The sequence below is a fragment of the Panthera pardus genome, unplaced genomic scaffold (assembly GCF_024362965.1).
Source record: "Panthera pardus isolate Hobbes unplaced genomic scaffold, ASM2436296v1 HiC_scaffold_1, whole genome shotgun sequence".
Classification (NCBI taxonomy): Eukaryota; Metazoa; Chordata; class Mammalia; order Carnivora; family Felidae; genus Panthera; species Panthera pardus.
Genome location: NW_026526654.1, coordinates 81,473,974 through 81,493,179, shown reverse-complemented (window position 1 = coordinate 81,493,179; position 19,206 = coordinate 81,473,974). Strand labels below are relative to the sequence as shown.

Sequence of the window (19,206 nt, the reverse complement as noted above, 5' to 3'; positions counted from 1 at the left end):
TGGAGAAAGGAAGACATGGGGGTAGGAGGAGATGAGAGGAAGGAAAGGAGGTGGGGGGGGAGTGGGAGAGGAAGGAGCGAGGAAGGAGGTGAGAGGCGGGCGGGCGGGGGAGGGGCCGGAGTGGGGGCGGGGTGGTAGAAGGAAGGAATGGGCTCGGGAAGAGGTGGGGAGGGAGAGAAGGCGGGTGCGAGAGGGAGAAGCGAGGGAAAGAAGAGGGGAGACGCCGAGGGGGTTAGAAGTGGAGGAAGGAGGGGGGAGAGGGGGCAGGGCGGGAGGAAGCAGGGATGAGGAAGTAAGAGGAGGGGGCGGGGCGGAGGCGGTGGAAGGAGGAAGGGGGCGGCCGGCGAGGGCGCAGAGCCCGCCCGGCGGCGGGAGGACGGGGCGCGGACTGGAAGCGCCGCTCGCGGGAGCGGAGACGCTCGGGCAAGTCCGGGCGGGCCGCGCGAGTTCTCTAGTTTCTCTAAAGCCCGGGGCCGGCCGGCGGCTCGGGTTGGCCCCGCGGGGCCCTCCCGCGACGGCGAACCCCCCCCCCCCAGCCCAAAGCGGCCCGCCGGCCCCGCCCAGCCCGGGCAGCCCCCGGCGGCAGGGGTGTATCGGGGCGGGCGGCCGCGCGGCTCCGGGAACTCGGCTCCGTCAGACTTCCGGGACAGAGGAGGCTTTTCTGCTCCAAATCCACCAGACTCCTCCGACGCGCTTTGCTTTTACGGTGGAAAAACTCCGATAACCGTTTAAAAAGGCACACACAGCCCTGAAAATAAGTGAAATTAGAACCTGCCGACTTCACTTCCTGGAGGCTTTTTGTTGGGGCTTGAAACTGGGAATCTATGCGGGTCATCCTCGTAAGTGCCTTTTTTATCCGTTCACACCGATGCTCGGGCGTCTACGCTACGTTTAACATCGTTAGCCTGGTGGCGTTTTGACAGTGTATTAACGTGATTTAATGACGGTTTCTGCCTTGGTCGGTTAACGTGGCCTCACATGGTAACCTGAAATAAATGCATACGCGTTGCAAAAATAAAGGCGCCGAGGGAGAGTTCTCTTTTTAACCCTGCTGTAAAATAGATAAGAAAATATCCCCTAGGGCGATGCCAATATTGGGAAGAGTCGAGTATTAGGTAGACCTTGGAAATAAATGTTAGAAACAACAAAAACATTGGCTTGTTCATAGCCATTTGTAAATTAACATTATAAAATCATTAAATAATACTAGGGACGAAAAAAGCTCGTTTCTTGTAAGTTGCTGTTTTAGAACCTGAATCCTATGTAGTACAATCACTCATTAGCTCTGAAACAGCAGCTTCAATGGTTCTGTACCGACAAGTTCAACTTAGGAAATTTCCAAATGCGGTTACTACAAAGCGATGCGGTATGGGGTGCTTCCTAAAAGGGAAGGTTCTTCCCCCCAGAGGCGTTACTCCATTTTCCTTTAAAATGAACTGAAAAGCCAGGGAATCCTAAATTTTCAGTTGGCTGACGCCAGTTGATGATCACTGGCAAACTGGCATGATAAGGTTAATCATCCCTAGATGATAAGTTAATTGGTCCAATTCAGTTTACAAAAATTTGGCCGTCAGGCCACATGTGACACGCGGTATAAAATCTAAAGACCCATGCGGTGTGGGTTTTATCAAATCAAACCAGCAGCACTGATCGGATATAGCTTCTTATAAGCATAATGCGGAGACACGTGCCTCTGATCGAAACCATTTTACACGGAACAATATTCCAGTGACTCTGTGAAGCTTAACTCCCTGGGATTTGTATACTCCAGACCTCAGGTTGCAGGCTGGAGCTCCATAGGCCACCATGTTTTCCAGACCTGTGTGTTCGGTTTTCCAGGTGTGTTTTAAACCTTTGAATTAGCTATCTATGGTTTAAAACCAGGATATTTCCACTTGCAAAGCTGGACTTTTGGCTTTTCTTGGAGATATGAGACCCGGCCACAAGGGAGGGACTTGTGGGCTGGAGCCCAGCCGTCTGTAAGGTGGGACAGTCTACAGTTATCCATTCCTCCCCACCCTGCCTTCATTCGTCAGGTACTTGTCTGCCCTGTGCACTTGAGTGTTCTAGTTCTGCCCCAGACAGGCCACTTTACCCAGTGCTTGCCTTTTTATTAGGATGATTCAAGTCATAGGTGATTTAGGCATGCTAGGTCTATACTTAATGCGTGTGTAATTAAAACCGCAAATCTTGATTTTCAGAAACTGATCTTGACAGATTCAACCAGTCAGTAACTGACTCTATGCACATTTCTTGAAGACAGGCACTACAGAATGTCCCGGTTCTCTCTATTCTGCCTTTCCAAAAAATGCAGCAAGACGTAGGGGAGCAGGTGATCTCCGGAATTAAACGTGGTTTGGATTCCCGCTAGGTACTTGTGCAATGTTAGGCAAGTTAGTTACTGGCCTTGAACTTGTGTCTTTATTTTTTTTATTAAAAAAAAATTTTTTTTTAATGTTTTTATTTACCTTTGAGACAGAGCAGAGCAGGGGAGGGGCAGAGAGAGAGGGAGACATAGAATCTGAAGCAGGCTCCAAGCTGTCAGCACAGAGCTGGGTGCGGGGCTTGAACTCACAGACTGTGAGATCATGCCCTGAGCCGAAGTTGGACGCTCAACCGACTGAGCCACCCAGGTGCCCCTGAACTTGTGTCTTTAGATGTAGTAAAACTACCACCTTGGATTATTGAATATTACATTGTTCTATGTGATAACATCTTAAAAAAATTTTTTTTTAAGTTTTGTATTTTGAAAGAGAAACAGAGAGAGAGGGCAGAGGAGGAGCAGAGAGAGAGAGGAAGAGAGAGAATCCCAAGCAGGCTCTGCGCCCTCAGCATGGAGCCCAGTGCAGGGCTCAGATTCACCAACCACGAGATCATGACCTGAGCCGAAACCAGGAGTTGGACACTTAACCGACGGAGCCACCCAGCCACCCCTGTATATGACAGCATGTTGAATAGTACCTGGTCCACGGTAACCACCCAGATTAGTTTTCCTTGCCCTTGGGATTTCAGTTACTAATGTGGGTCCTTGAGAGAAATTCTAATTAGATCTTTTTACTTGCCTACAAAATCCTGCTTTAGTAGAATCCAAACTTTGACATGCAGGAGACTTACCTGGGTACTTGGTTAAAATCTTGCTGGTTTCTGGGTCCCCCTCCCCACCCCCCCTCAGGATTTTGATTCCGGAAGTCTCAAATGGCACCCCGGGGCTTCACATTTTGGTGTTGAATTCTGGGACTAGAGGTCTTCTCAGACTTCATTCTGACAGTCTCAGATGCAGCCTGACTCTGGTCATTCAAGTGAATGAGGAGGAGAACAGGAGGGAACAACGGGCCGATTCCCTGGCTGGTCCTGGCCAGCATGCTGACCCTGCAGCTAGATCGAGTGTCCTCCTTGGGTCCTGATTGCCTGCTCATCAATTCACAGACATTTAATGAGCACTTACCAGAAGTTCACTGAGCCGGCATTAGGTATATGAAGGTAGCTGCAGTGGTTTCTGTGCAGGGATCTCAGGGAACTGAACGCCAAGCCCAGGGCCTGACACAGGTGTCAGTTTCAGTGTTTCCTACCAATGCCATTCTTTCCAGGGACGCCCTTGAGCCCATCACCAGCCCGTCCTCCAGCCCAGCAGTGTGCATTTTCACGTCTCCTTGCCGGGCTTCCTATCCGTTACTTCTGCATTATAGGTGGGTACTTAACCTAGCACTGCATAGGCGCTCTTTAGATATTTGGGGGATTTAATTTCCTTTGGCAAATCTATCTTCTGTAACTTGGTCCATGTTCGTGGAATCATCACATAGTTGAGCCGGGAACTGTCCCAGAAGCTGAGGAGGCGACAGTGCACAAAATTTAAAAATCCCTGCCTCCGTGGGGAAGAGAGGCCATACGAGCAACCTGTTTGGACTTCTGTATTTGATTGCTGTCTGTACCCTGAAATGTGCTGCAGGCTTGTTTGTTCTGGCTCCTACCTTAGTTCCCTGCCAGGTGGACTTCTGTCCCAACCCTGGTCTACACCAGCCCCGTCCTGGGGCAATTCTCTGTGTGGCGGAGAGCTCTCGGTTATCCAAGCGTCTGCAGCTCCTCTAGGCTCTAACCACGATCAGTCATTCATTTCCAAATGCCAGAAGTTTCTACACTACGTTAATTTTGATTTTAATATTTGTTTTTGAGAGAGAGAGAGAGAGAGAGCGAGCGCAAGTGGGGAGGGCCAGAGAGAAAGACAGAGGATCCGAAGGGGGCTCTGCGCTGACCACAGAGAACCTGATTCATGGTTCGAATTCAAAACTGAGATCATGAGCAATCAGTTAATTTTTTTTTTAAATGCAGCTTGTATATCCTCTCTCACAGAATATTAAGGGAAGACTTGATAAAGCCAAGTGATTCCGCGGTCTCTCATTTGTTTTGTTCTTTTGCAATAGTGCTTTTCTTTTGAAGTGTCTCCGCTATTACACCAAATATAAAAATAACTCTACTTTGCATGCATATTCCATAACTTATTTTGAGCAGAACTTTTAAGAATTTATCAGTAAAAGATAATCTTACCTTTATTATTTTTTTAATTAAAAAATTTTTTTATGTTTATTTTTAAGAGAGAGGGAGCAGGGGAGGGGCAGAGAGAGAGGGGGACAGAGGATCCAAAGTGGGCTCTGTGTTGATAGCAGACAGCCGGATGTGGGGCTCGAACTCATCAACTGTGGGATCATGACCTGAGCCAAAGTCAGACGCTTAACCAACCGAGCCACCCAGGCACCCCAAGATCATCTTACCTTTAAATGTGTGATCTGGGGGTCCTGCCTATGTTTTGCTGCATTCTTGAGCTCCTTGTATTTTTAAATCCAAGTCCAGTTTTATTCATAAAAATGAGAGGGGATCTCAGTTTTCCAAATACTCTACAAAGTGAGTTGCATCTGAAAATTCAGGTTAAAGAAGTCTAACTTTAATTTTTTTTATTAAAAAAGTATTTTAACATTCATTTTTGAGAGACAGAGCACGAGCAGAGCAGAGGCAGAGAAAGAGGGAGACACAGAATTGGAAGCAGGTCCCAGGTTCCAAGCTGTCAGCACAGAGCCCGCCGCGGTGCTCGAACCCACAATCCTTGAGGTTATGACCTGAGCTGAAGTCGGACACTTAACCGACTGAGCCACCCCACGCCCCCAAAAGTGTGATTTTAACTACTTCTCTAAAGAGTCAACTTTTTGTGAAAATGCCCCTCAAATATCTTATTTCTATCTCTTCACGTGGGTATATTTGTATATTTGACCTCTGTCTGTTCTTGTCTTTGACTCTTTGCATGTCTTTTTTCATCTTCCAAGTCTGTATGATTTCCTGTTGAGAAATATGTGAACTGGGTTAATGGAAATTCTTTGAGAAACACATTCAAACACAAGGATTTCACTTTTCTGCTGTGAAGTACGAGATAAGCAATTTATTATTTTATTTTATTTATTTATTTTTTTTAATGTTTATTTATTTTTGAGACAGAGAGAGACAGAGCATGAACAGGGGAGGGGCAGAGAGAGAGGGAGACACAGAATCTGAAACAGGCTCCAGGCTCTGAGCTGTCAGCACAGAGCCCGACGCGGGGCTCGAACTCACGGACCGTGAGATCATGACCTGAGCCGAAGTCAGACGCTTAACCGACCAAGCCACCCGGACGCCCCTATTTTATTTTATTTTTTAATGGTTATTTATTTTTGAGAGAGAGAGAGAGTATGCAAACCGGAGGCAGAGAGAGGGGATCCAAAACGGGCTCTGCGCTGACAGCCGTGAGCCCAGCGTGGGGCTTGAACTCTCAAACTGTGACATCATGACCTGAGCTGAAGTCAGACATGCAACCCGACCGAGCCACCCAGGGCCCCCCCAACCCAAGATAAGCAATTTAATGTGCACATAGTATTAGTCTTTAGTAATACACAGTGTTAAAACGCCACGAATCCCCCATGGTCACTCTAAAAAGCAGCCAGGTTGCTGTGCTTAGCACAAGTTCAAACTGCTACATTAGAACTTAATTTGAGAGTCTGCGCGTATGCACCGTGGAAAGCGGCCAGCACTGGATGGAACCACCCGTCAGAGCAGTTGGGGTTGGAAAAAAACCCCAAGATCTGGCTGCTCTATATAATGAGAATACAGACATCATGATATTGACACAGTGACACATTCCCACCACAACCCAAGGTTTACTTCGAGAACCTGAAAGAGATAATGCGCTGCATTCTTTTCTCTTCATAACCCCCCCCCCCCCCCCACCGCTGCCCAGGGGTGACGGTTAAGAGGGGGGTGTGGGGTAAGGGTGAAAAATCTGAACCTGGATCTGGACGGGCCACAGTAACAACCGTGAGAAATCCACTTTTGTTGTACCTGGTGTTTCCCCTCACTGAACTGACATTTAGTGATTGGAATACCTGAACGCACACCAAAACTTGGGTGTCTTATTTTAGGCTAAAATCGGGGCTCAGGTGGCCTTGGGAAGGGGAACCAGACAGATGCAAACTTTACAGGCAAAAAAAAAACAGTGTCTCCAACTCGAGGCTTGGCCCAGCTGCTCTGAAGGCTGTTTGTGTTTTGTGTTTTTTGTTTTTTAAATCCTGCCTCGGCTTTCGTTCTCTTTAATGGCATTTTCGTGCTCTCCCCCACCCCACCCCCAGTACCTCTCCAGTAAAATCTTTACCAGGCACGCTGGGACTCCTGCCCTTCCCTTCAGTAATTAGTGATAAGATTTCTCCTGTAGTACAGATACATACAGATTTGTTCCCTCTCCTGCTTTTATGATACTATTTTAGAAACAGAGCTGCCGTTAAAGGTTGTGTTTGAACACATCTTTGGAACAAGAACTTTAATTAAGGGATCAAAAGGCTTAAGCTCATGCTTTTTAATAACTGAAGCCAGTATCTATAATTTTTCCTATCTAAAATCTATGGAAATTCTTATCAGCCTAGCTTCTTTTACTTCCAACTTGTAACGAAACTTTTCCTTCAAGCTCCCTTTTTTATACCCAGTAGGACCAAGTCTTGTGATTATCATCAGCTAGAAGAAATCCATACGTCTCCCCCGGTAACATGAAGTCGCCATGTTGCCAAGGACCCTAGGGATTTTCTTCTCTGGTCATGGTCACAGCCAAAGTCTTCTTGAAAGACACATTTTCATTTCATTGCCATATTCGGTTGCTAAGAGCCTTCTGGTTACGTTGCTAAACTTTTAGAATTTAATTTGCTCGATTCAATGGCCGAAGAAACCCACCGATAACTGTATGTACTCATACATATGAAATAAATGACACGTGCCAGCCCCGGGAAGATGAGCCATTCCTCCTGCTACTCTGGGGAGATGTGTGTGAGTTGTCTTGCTTTTTGTTTTGGAGGGTGAGGGCTGCTGGTGTGGGTAGATTTCCAAACCACCCCAGAGAACCTGATGGGGGGAAACTCACAGCAGGCTCAGGGAGCCGTCCTATGTTGGGGGGTGGGGGTGGGGGAGAGCTAGAAAAAGATTGGAGAGTTCCAGGAACTGGAATTGTTTAGCATGCAAAGCGGGGACAGGAGAATTGTCGTGTCCTACCACAAGTGCAAATTCAGAGAAAACAGGGATTTCGACCCCAGTGGAACGTAAAAGGGCAGACTTTAAATTTAGAACCAATAATCGCCGTGAGTTGATTAATGACATGAACCGGCCTAAAGTTGGTATCCCAAACTGCTGGCGTGTGGCTTTTGTGTTCTCTTAGCTCTGTAACACTTTGTCTGGAATACAAGCATCTAGGTAAAGGTAGATTTCCAGATCCTTGGAAAGTCAGCTGTCGCCCACACGTAAGAAAAACTGTAAAATGTCAAGTGGGCTCAGATGTGGGTCTTGCCCCTTGGGGTGTTTTGCTCACAGTGTCACTGTTGGAATGGGGTTGGGGGGTCTGTCATGAGGGTGCACGCACACTCCGTGAAATCACCTTCAAAAGCTTGAGACAGCTTTTTAAAAAAATGTTTATTTGTTTATTTTGACACACAGAGAGAATGGGGAGGGGCAGAGAGCGAAGGAGAGAGAGAATCCCAAGCGGACCCCACGCTTAGCTCATAGCCCAACATGGGGCCCCATCTCACGTCCGTGAGCTCACGACCTCAGCTGAAATCAAGAGTCAGACGCTTAACCGACTGAGCCCCCCCGGTGCCCCGAGACCTCTTTCAAATGGACTTTTCTAGCTTAATAATAGCCAACTGTAGATTTGTCGTGAGAGAACCATTCTACCAACTTTATTGAATATATTTTTATTTTCACTTTGTTGACTTGGAGTAGTGAGTAAAAACGAAATGATTTCCCTCCCTTAAGCTAGATGTTGACCATTTGGAAACACAGCCTAAGAGACTTCCAAAAACGAGTAAATATCTCCTGCTGTTTGAATGGCCAGCCTTCAGACTGATTAAGAAAGTGCTCAGGCAGGTATTCTGAGTCACTGTGTGATTCCAGACATGCCCACTGACCTCTCTCCAGGCGTAAGTGAAGTTAATGTTTTTCCTCTCACCAGCTCACAGTGGTGCTTGGGGGATGGGAAAAATGAACGTGGCAAAGTCCAGTGCAGAGTTTTTAAATGCCGTAGGAAAAATCAGGTAAAAAAAAAAACCAAAACAAAAAACAAACCAAACAAACCACTTCTTTTTGGTGAAATGTAGCCTGCTGGGTGAAAGACACAGGGCATACAGTCTTCTTGGCCCCCGGACAAAAGTATCCATCCTTCTCTAACGCCAAATGAAAGGTAGAAAAACACCACGGAAGGTTTTAAGAAAGGAAGCGGAGCGTTCTGTAGACCTACCAGGCGAGTCCTGTTCCTTTCTCATGTCTCCGGGACAGAAAATGTGGTCAATATCAAGATGTTTCATTGCTGATACTTACATAGAGAGGCCTCAGCGCTCACATCTCAAAAAACATGTCTTCGGATGCCAATTTCACCTCTGAAAGTGAGCAGAACTGAGCTGTCCTAAAGGGGTGTCATTGTGGGCGTTGGGAGGGTGCCCAGGCTGTGTCTTTCATCCGTTCTCAACTGTTGCTTCTTAAGACATACACATTCGTGCCCCAGCGTGGTGTCCAGCCCGTGCTGACACACACATACTCTGCTGCAACGCCTTTCCCTACTAGCGGGCCACGTGCACGTCGTTTTACGACACAGGGTTGTCTGAATGGCCATCTTTCGAGCAGCACGCGCTCTGAAGCATCCTTCGCCACTGCATGGGGAAATGTAATCAGAAGTCAGGCCGGCTGGGCGTCTAACGAGAGAGAAGCAAAGGTTTCATTAAAGACGAGTTGTTTAAAATGTCAGCAAGGGGGGCGGGCACCCGGGTGGCTCGGTTGGTGGAGCATCTGACCTCTGCCCAGGTCATGATCTCGAGGTTCGTGAGTTCAAGCCCCACGTCAGGCTCGCTGCTGTCAGCTGTAGGCGCAGGGCCTGCTTTGGATCCTCTGTCCCCCTCCCTCTGCCTGTCCCCGCCCTCCCCCCCCCCCCACCCCGGTTGCACTGTCCCAAAGATAAATAAATAAAATGTCAACCAGGAAACAAGCGTTCAGTTTTTTTCTTCATGGGAACACCATACTGCGTGCAACCCCACCAAGGCAAGAAACCTGGAAATAAGTTACCATGAAATGGATGGAAAAGTCTGAGAGTCTTTGGTTTTCTCTTGGGCTGGTTGGTTGGTTTTTTGGTCTCACCAAAAGTAGCCACCAGCCCATCAAGTTTGGGAGACACAATTTCAGAAAGCACAAATGCCTGTCCCCACGTGAAGCTGCTTTTCCATACCCATGGAACGTTTGGAGAACCGAAAATGTAATTTGCTTGTTTGTTCTTTCTTTTTTTTTTAATCACTTGCATTTCTTTTTTTTATAATTTTTTTTTTTTTTTTATTTTAGAGAGATGGCGGGGGGAGAGGGGGGCAGAGGGAGAGAGAGAGAGGGTGGGGGAGAGGGGCAGAGGGAGAGAGAGCGAGTGGGTGGGGGAGAGGGAGAGAGAGAGAGAGAAAATCCAGAGTAGGCTCCACGCTTAGCTTGGAGCCCGATGCGGGGCTGGATCCCGTGACCTCGGGATCATGACCCAAGCCGAAATTAAGAGTTGGACGCTCAACCAACTGAGCCACCCGGGCACCCCAATTTGTTTATTTTTTTGTTAATTTGTCCAACGAACTTTATTGAGCACCTACACTGTACCAAGCAGTTAGCGCTGGAGATACAAGCGTAAAGGAGACCCGAATACTGCCTCGGGGAGGCTCCAGGCCCATACTCCATTGTGGGTTCTGCATGCGTGGTTTAAGCTAATTTCCCCAACTGGACTATGCACTCTGAACATCAGAATCAGAGACAAGTGATTTCTTCCACTCACCAATAACTTCATTTTCACTAAAAATGCTGTGTCTAAAGAAAGACATTCCCGTGACCTATTTCAAAGACTTCATTTAAAAACGCACTTGGAAAACACAAGTAGTGGTCTTTTTGATTCTAAAGTGAGGTGACGTTACTGGGCACCCATAGAGCCTGAATAGCTACAACAGCAGATCAGAAAAGGTGAGGTTAAAGGGACATTGTTGGGCCCCCTTTGGCTCAATGATCTTAAATCCTAATCCCTCTTCTCCATATCGGAGAAGCTTACAAGGCCGTCACCCCCAAGAGGCCAAGGAGGCAAGTCCAGCAGGAATGGCTTCACACGGACCGAGTGCCATCAGAGAGACGTGTTTTTTCAGAGGGGGAGAAATGCCTTACAAATAATGAGATCGACCAGCCCCTACCTATGGAGGGGTAGGCAGAGGTGGAGCGTGGGCCTAGGCGGCTCAGTCCGTTGAGCATCCGACTTTGGCTCAGGTCATGATCTCACAGTTGGTGAGTTTGAGCCCGGCATGGGGCTCCCTGCTGTTAGCTTGGAGCCCCTTTGGATCCTTTGTCTCCCTCTCTCTCTCTCTGCCCCTCCCTGGCTTGCGCGCTCTCTCTCAAAAATAAATAAACATTAAAAAAAAAAAAAAAACAGTCCAGTGTTGGCCTGACCCCTCTGATGCTGACCACGTGCTCCGGCCAGTCACCTTACCTCTTTGGGCCCCAGGTTCCTCACTTGAGACGTGAGGTCGTTTTGCCAGATGACGTCTGAAGGCCCTTCTGATTCTAACGTGTCATTCTGTGATGAAGGCACCGCTAGGTAGCATGTGGGCCAGAGTGGCGTCAGTGCTCCGAATAGAATTAATTGTGGTGCGGCTTCTGGGTTAATAATTTACCGAAAGAAATGAGCTGTTTCACACCTCTGCTCTGTGTTCTCCTTTCCAACTCTCAGCAGGAAAACACGGCAAACAGCAATGCCTTCATTCACAAGCAAAGATTATTTTTGGCAATTGGAAAAGTTAGGCACTTCTGTGTTTACACACACCCATTATAGACATAAATATGAGTATACGTTTGTAAATGTGTCCATACGCGCTACCAGTTGCCATTAATCGTGAATATCCCAAATCATAAAGTTATAATAGCTACTATTTGTTGAGCACATATTATGTGCCAAGCACCGGTAAAGGCTTTGTGTACCTTATCGGTAACTTTTTTTTTTTGTATTGGTAACGTCTTTTAATTAATTTATTCTGTTTCCATCTTTTTTTTTTTTTAAAGGATTTAAATTTTTTTTTTTAATGTTTATTGATTTGAGAGAGAGAGAAAGTGAGAGAGCTCACACGTGCCAGTTTGGTAGGGTCAGAGCGAGAAAGAGAGAATCCCAAGCAGGCTCCAGGCTGTCAGCACCAGAGCCCGATGTGGGGCTCGATCTCAGGAACCTGAGATCATGACCAGAGAGGAAACCAACAGTCGGATGCCTAACTGACTGAGCCCCCCAGTCACCCCTCTTCTATTTCCATCTTAACGCCCACAATTGACTTCCCCAAATACGGAAATTTATAAAGTTTGTCGCAAACGTTTTGTCTGGCAGGCATAGCCGTTAGAGTGTGGGAAACAATATTTCAAAAAAAGCGCCCTCCATTTTTCTGATCTTTGCTTCAAGGCCTCTCTAGAAATGCATGCATTTGACCATGTTCATGTGTAAAGGTACGGACTCTGCCTCTAAAACGCTCTCCTCTTTGGGACAGAGAGGGAAGCTCTCGGGAGGTTCTGGAGGGTGGGAGACCTTGCCCTCTCTGGTGAGATCAGAAAAGAATGTCCACAAGGCTCAAGGAAAATGTTTCTGGCAATGAGCGTTGTGTTTGGTAAGTTACTATGATATTTGGATCACATGTCCTGGAAACAGTTGTAGAATACATTTTCACATAACTGAGACAACTCAGGTGTGCTGCTTCCTGTCTGGACCCTGCCAAAATCCACACGAGTACTGAAATGTCACGGGATCGCTAATTCCCACATGCTTTGCTCGTGCGGCACTCCCGAACAGTTACGGAACATTAAGTAGCAGAAGGGACGTGGCTCATCTTATGATGATTAGCATTCTACGTGTTTCCCCAAAATGTACAAATATAAAATATGCCGGGTTCTCCTCATATGCTCGCATATGGAAAGTGAATAAAAACTGTTTACGTTGGCTTCAACACATGTCATTTTCTTGCTTAGTGGGTTTTGATGCTCTCCAGCTTCTCAAGATACCAGGATCCGTATTTACTACAATAGTGAATTTCATGCTCCCAGCCTCCCTCCTCTCTTTTCTTTTTTTTTAATGACTCCACTGTTAAATAAATGGATAATGTCAGCTTTCCCAATAGCACCAATAGTATTTGTTGCTGTTTCATAAGTAATTTAGGAAAAGCAATGGAAGCATAGAGAAGCTAAATTTTTTATGACTGTATTCTCCTCTACTGGATATCACTATAATCTTCAATATTAACGCCTTCCTTACAAGTGTAAGGTTGGAAAATTGAAGTCGGTGGGTTAGATTGATAAATGAAACAATTGGGAAATGTTCTCAGGTGCCTAGCCGATTCTATTTGATCATTAAGTGAAAAGAGTGCTTCGCTTAGTGCGTGCATTATCTAAATATCTAATATGTGTTTATGTACTCTTAATTGTTGTAATACCTTTTTTATCTTTTTTTTTTTTTAAGTTTACGTATTTATTTTGAGAAAGAGAGAGAGTACAAGCGGGGGGAGGGGCAGAGAGAGAGAGAGGGAGGGAGAGAGAGAATCCCAGGCAGGCTCTGAGCTAACAGCTTGGTCCCACAAACTATGAGATCGTGACCCAAGCTGAAACCAAGAGTCAGATGTTTAACCGACTGAGCCACCCAGCTGCCCCTGGAATACCTTCTTAAAATTATTCCCTCTTAGGGGCACCTGGGGGGCTCCGTTGGTTAAGCCGCCGACCTCGGCTCGGGTCCTGATCTCTTGGCTCGTGAGTTCGAGCCCTGCGTCGGGCTCCGTGCTGACAGCTCGGGGCCTGGAGCCTGCTTCGGATTCTGTGTCTCCCTCTCTCTCTGCCCCTTCCCTGCTCCTACTCTCTCTCTCTCTCTCTCAAAAACAAACAAACATAAAAAAATAAAAATAAAAAACAACTATGTCCTCCTTACGACCCCTAGCTCTCTCCAAAGGCTAAGCGTCTCTTGTAGTCCTGAGCTAATCTGTGTTTCAGCCCCCTCTCTGCACGGCTTATTCAGAGCCCAAGCCTTACCAGTTGCCCCCAAGTTTCCATCTCCCCCTGCTTGCGTCCCCCCGCTGTGGCCTCTCTTCCTTTTGCACTTGAGGGTGTGTTGGTTGCACGCTTCACTTTGGGGCATATCTGTGTTTAGGGCACAGAGTCCGAGCAAGCACTCTGTGCGTGGAGGAAGGCGCACACGAACGAATATCGTGACGGTAGAGGCAGTGCTGGTGGTAAAGTCGTATTTGCTCCTCAGTTTGGGGCGATCTAATAATATTTTCCCCAGCACACATTAAAGAAAATGCTATACTGAAGCCAATGAGCATATCTAAAGTTTACGTAGAGTGCAGTAGGAATTCGTTTTTATTTATTTAAAACAACATTTTTTTTTGGCATTCATTTTTGAGAGACGGCGTGAGCAGGGGAGGGGCAGAGAGAGAGAGACACAGAATCCGAAGCGGGCTCCAGGCTCCCAGCTGTCGGCACAGAGCCTGGTGCGGGGCTCGAACCCACGAACCGTGAGCTCACGACCTGAGCCGAAGTCGGATGTTTAACATGACTGAGCCACCCAGGCACCCCCCTACTCCAATTAAAGCAACTTCCAGAAACAGTTCGTCTTCAAAAGTGCATTATCTAGGCAAAGGATTCTTTATTAATAATCTACATCGGGGTTTGACAAACTATCCACGGGCCAAATCCAGCCCACCTCTGGTTTTCGCAACCAAGATTTTCTTGGAACGCAACCTCACCCGTTTGTTTCCGTGTGGTCCACGGCTGCTTCCCGCCACGATGGCAGAGTTGAGTCATTGTGACAAAGACCCCATGACCCACAAGATCAAAAATGGCCCCCTTCACGGAGAAAGTTTGCTAATCCTTCACCTACGTGATCTAAGGATATAGTAATTTGTCTGGAAGTGCTATTGACTTGGAAATATAATACGGTCGGATATTTTATTTTCTGAAATAAGGGAGGGATCCGGGCCCTCTCTCTGGCCCTCCCACCAGCTGTAGATGTAGGGCCTGAAATCTGGCCGACTGGCTAAGGGAGCGGTAACCTCTGGCTACTAAGTATAGTAACCAACTCATTCTGGTTTTTCGGGGACTTTTGTGACTTTGAAACTGAGTTCCACACGTTCTGGGAAATCAGTCCTGGGTAGACCAGTAGGGTTGGCCACCCTGACGTAGGGTGGGGTCTGGGGCAGACTGACTTGGGTTCAAATCCCATTTTTGTGACTTTACTCTGTGCAGCCTTGAGCAAGTTAATTCGTCTCTCTGAACCCCAAATACCCTATCTATGAATTGGGGTTGGACTATTTTGAGGGGCCATCATAAGAATTAAAGGAGATTATGTACAGAGAGTGTAGCACCTAATAGGCACTTACTGAATACTCGTTCCATTCCTACACTTTTGACCATTATGAACTTTGTTAATTCAGTCTTTAACCAAAATTCCTTTTCTCACAAAACTATCAGAAAGAAAAATTTAAACTACTTTTCTTCTGGCCTCCATTTTTTTTTTTTTAATTTTTAAAAATGTTTTATTTTATTTTTGAGAGAGAGCGTGAGAGCAGGGGAGGAGCAGAGAGAGAGACACAGAATCCAAAGCAGGCTCCAGGCTCCAAGCTGTCAACACAGAGCCTAACGCAGGGCTTGAACTCACAAACTGTGAGATCATGACCTGAACCAGAGTCCGATGCTTTAACCAACTGGGCCACCCAGGTGCCCTGTCCTCGATTTTCTGACGTTGTTCCTGTGCCCCTTACGAGGAAATGCTCTAAAAACAAATAACTTGTTCTGCAGTGGGGGAAGAAGCCCATACACAAAAAATTGCCTGATTTTTAGCTGTTTTATGTTTTAAAGTTTATATATTTTTACGAGAGGGAGAATGCACGCACGAGCAGTGGAGCGGCAGAGAGAGAAGGAGAGAGAGAATCGCAAGCAGGCTCTGTGCTGACAGCGTGGAGCCCCACAAGGGGCTCAAACCCACAAACCGTTGAGATCGTGACCCCATGAGCCGAGAGCAAGAGTCAGACGCCCAGCAGACTGAACCACCCAGGTGCCCCGTTTTATGTTTTCAATAGAAAACATTTGGAGACAAGTGGTTGTTGAATTTTGTTTTGTCCAACTATGGGTGCATCCCAGAAAGGTTTGGTCTGCCCAGCTGGTTCAAGAGATCATGATGCTCCAGGTTCATGGCCAGATGCAGACAAAACTTCTGGGGTACGAGGTTCAGGGACTCTTTCTAATTGAGCATTTGGTGCCCGTAACGGAAAGTGTTGACAGGATGTTGATTGAGGCCGTGAGTGCTCCCTTACTCATGATTCATCTGATGGAGCAGGATGGCCAACGCACTAAGTGGACCGACACACTCATTAATTTTTTAAAGAGGTTAATAATACACAGACAACGGTGGACAAATCCACTAGCAACCCACGTGCCTTCAAAGGCCCCCAGGACAAGATCAAAAGGATGAGACAACATTAATCTCATTCCAACGATCAGCATTTTGACTTAACCTCCAGTTGGTTAGCAAATGTGCAGGACAGAATTAAATAATGTGTACTCCTGTAGTGATTTATATTCTAAATTACGCTCGTAATCCTAGCTGGTCCCCCAACAAATCCAGTCTTCTGTAGGCTGTGGCTACAGGAGTCTGAAAAATCAAATTTTTACTAAATGAATTGGCCAAATCAATCCAGAACCATCAGCATTTTTATATAATACCCAGCTTCTTAGTAAATGTATGGACTGGAATTCATTAATGTGAACCTCTGTGGTAACGTATTATCTAAAAGTTTCCCGACACCCACTCCATCATAGCTGGTTTTCAGACAATTTAATTTGCTTGAGGCTATGGCCATATAACTATAATGAATCAAACTTTTTCCTGAATTAATTGGTCAAATCAGTCAACACTTACGGATTCCGTGAAAAAGTAAGTGCGATTGAGTGGCTGACTTAAATGGCTAATGCAGCAAAATGAGTCACAATATTAGCTCATCAGACATGTTGCTTTAAGTGGATTTCAACTCTACCCCACCGTTTGCCTTTTTGATCAGGACAAGACCACAAAGCACTGGTTCCCAGCGCTGGCTGTACGTTAGAGTCACCTGAGGAGTTTCCAAAACTTCCAAAGCCCAGGCCACGCCCAAGATCCATTAAATCAGGATCTTGGGGGTGGGACACAGGCTTCGGTACCTTTGTAAGCAACCCAGGTGATTGGGAAGGACTGACGTCAAGTTCAAATAATTAGGAATGAAGTCACTATACTATGTTTTGCCTTAAGGTGAAGCCCAAGCTGGGGAAGGGGAAAAGGTAGAATTATTATAAGCTAATTTATCATAACATTTGTTATTATTTTTTTTTTAATTTTTTTTTTTAACGTTTATTTATTTTGGGGACAGAGAGAGACAGAGCATGAACGGGGGAGGGGCAGAGAGAGAGGGAGACACAGAATCGGAAGCAGGCTCCAGGCTCTGAGCCATCAGCCCAGAGCCCGACGCGGGGCTCGAACTCACGAACCGCGAGATCGTGACCTGAGCCGAAGTCGGACGCTCAACCGACTGAGCCACCCAGGCGCCCCATGTTATTATTATTTTAAAGAGCGATAGCTAACGATTTATGAAGTTCTCACCAAGTCGAAGCACCGTGTCTGGCATTTTACACCGATTCTTTTACTAAATCCTCACGCACGCTAGTGAAACCTTAGGAAATCAGTACCCGTCTAATTTGTGCCCGTCTTACAAATGGGGAAACCGAGGCACAGGAGATGAGATATTTGCCCAAGGATACCCAAGTACCAGGGAGCCCCGTGAGTGCCAGCACAAAGCCGTGTGACTGTGCTTGAATTGTTTTTCAAGACCAGTCACTTACAACTCTGTTTCTTTAGGTCTTGGGACTTCACTGTCTTCTCTCTTTGGGGCGTTGGGTTCTTTCACTTTTCTTTTGTTTCTGGATGCCAAGGCCTCTCCAAACAGTGCCCCAAAGCAATTTCTGGTGCCCCTGGGAGAGAGATAGGCCTGGCTCTATGGATATAATAGGCAGAGGAGTTAATATTCTACAGTAAGCTCGCCTTCTGTCTCAGGGGGGTTTCGGGCATACTTAAAACACTCCCAGGCAGGTGGCTCAGTCGGTTAAGCGGCCGACTTCGGCTCAGGTCATGATCTCGCGGTCCGTGAGCTCGAGCCCCGCGTCGGGCTCGGAGCCTGGAGCCTGCTTTGGATTCTGTGTCTCCCTCTCTCTCTGACCCTCCCCCGCTCATGCTCTGTCTCTCTCTGTCTCAAAAATAAATAAACGTTAAAAAAAAAAAAAAAATTAAAAAAAAAAAAAACCCTCCCGGGCAGCAGGAAGGAAGCCTGAAACAAAACACCCACCTGGAAGAAACAGACATATGTGCTAAAGTGTGTTTAAAATTTAATTGAAAAAGAGTAAGAATTTAATGGGGCTTCCCATTCATGGCAAATCATGTCATTTCATAATAGCATTGGTGTTGACCTGTCAGCCTGTACGGGTTGGTTCAAAGTTGTTTTTTTTTTTTTGAGGCAGGTGCCCTAAATAACGTGTATTAAATACCAGCTGAGTGCTTAATGTAGATGATAAACATCAGTGTGTTTTGTTTGCATAATGAAAAACCAAACAAAAAGAAGAAAGAAAGATGAAAATACAATATAATGTCACGGTCATTTGCAGCAATTTCCTGTGACAATTACGAGGCGGGACACTCATTTCTGAATTATGTCTTTTTTCTCCTTTTCACATAGAAGCTGAGCGAGGAGCAAACACTGCCCTGAGCAGCTCCCCCAGGACCCAGGTCGGGGCAGAATCTGGGCCAATCTCAGTAGCGGTGTTTTTCCTTCAGTCCACTGACCTCGGGAGAGCGGGGTTTCTCCTTCCGAGGCCTCACTCGCACCCAGCGCGGCCCCCCTCCGGGCGCAGGGAGTGAGGGCCCTGTCCCGCACCCAGCGGGCCGCTGCCCAGATGAGGCTGGCCCCCCGGCACCCACCCGGGGTTCCTGCCACCTTGCCCAGGCACCTGGGCCTCAAAAGGGACCGGGACTCCCCTCCAGCACCAGGCAGGGCCTCAGAGGACACAGTCCGTGCCCTCGCGGAACGGTGGGTCTCACGGGGGTCAAACACCTGCCTCCCAGCTCAGCTGGGCCTCTGTTTGGGGGCCGAGCTCACACTCGTGCAGATGCGCACGAACCTTGGAGAAGGGTAAAGCCCCTGGGTGTCAACGGCGTTCTGCTTCCTCTTACCTCTCCCACTTTCCTTTGGGGAAATCTGACTGGGGCTGCGCATGACTGGGCCCATCTCGGCTCTGACTGTGTGTGGCAGACCGAGGGGGGTCTGTTTTCATTTCCTTTTATGCCTCTTTCTTTTTCTTTCTTTCTTTCTTTCTCTCTCTCTCTCTCTCTCTTTCTTTCTCTCTTTTTCTTTCTTTCTCTCTCTTTTTCTTTCTTTCTCTTTTTCTTTTTCTCTTTCTTTCTCTCTTTCTTTCTTTCTTTCTCTCTTTTTCTTTTTCTCTCTCTTTTTCTTTCTCTCTCTTTCTCTTTCTTTCTCTCTCTTTTTCTTTCTTTCTCTCTTTCTTTCTCTTTCTCTCTTTCTTTCTTTCTTTCTTTCTTTCTTTCTTTCTTTCTTTCTT

General features: G+C 46.8%; 1 long non-coding RNA gene across 1 annotated transcript in view; it reads left to right on the top strand.

The window, feature by feature from the left end:
• The first annotated feature begins 321 nt into the window (after positions 1-321).
• LOC128776252 (uncharacterized) overlaps positions 322-19,206 on the top strand; it is a 31,459-nt gene continuing 12,574 nt past the window's right edge. The window contains exon 1 of the long non-coding RNA XR_008421353.1: positions 322-839. This is a non-coding gene — a long non-coding RNA (uncharacterized LOC128776252). The remainder of the gene's footprint in view (positions 840-19,206) is intronic.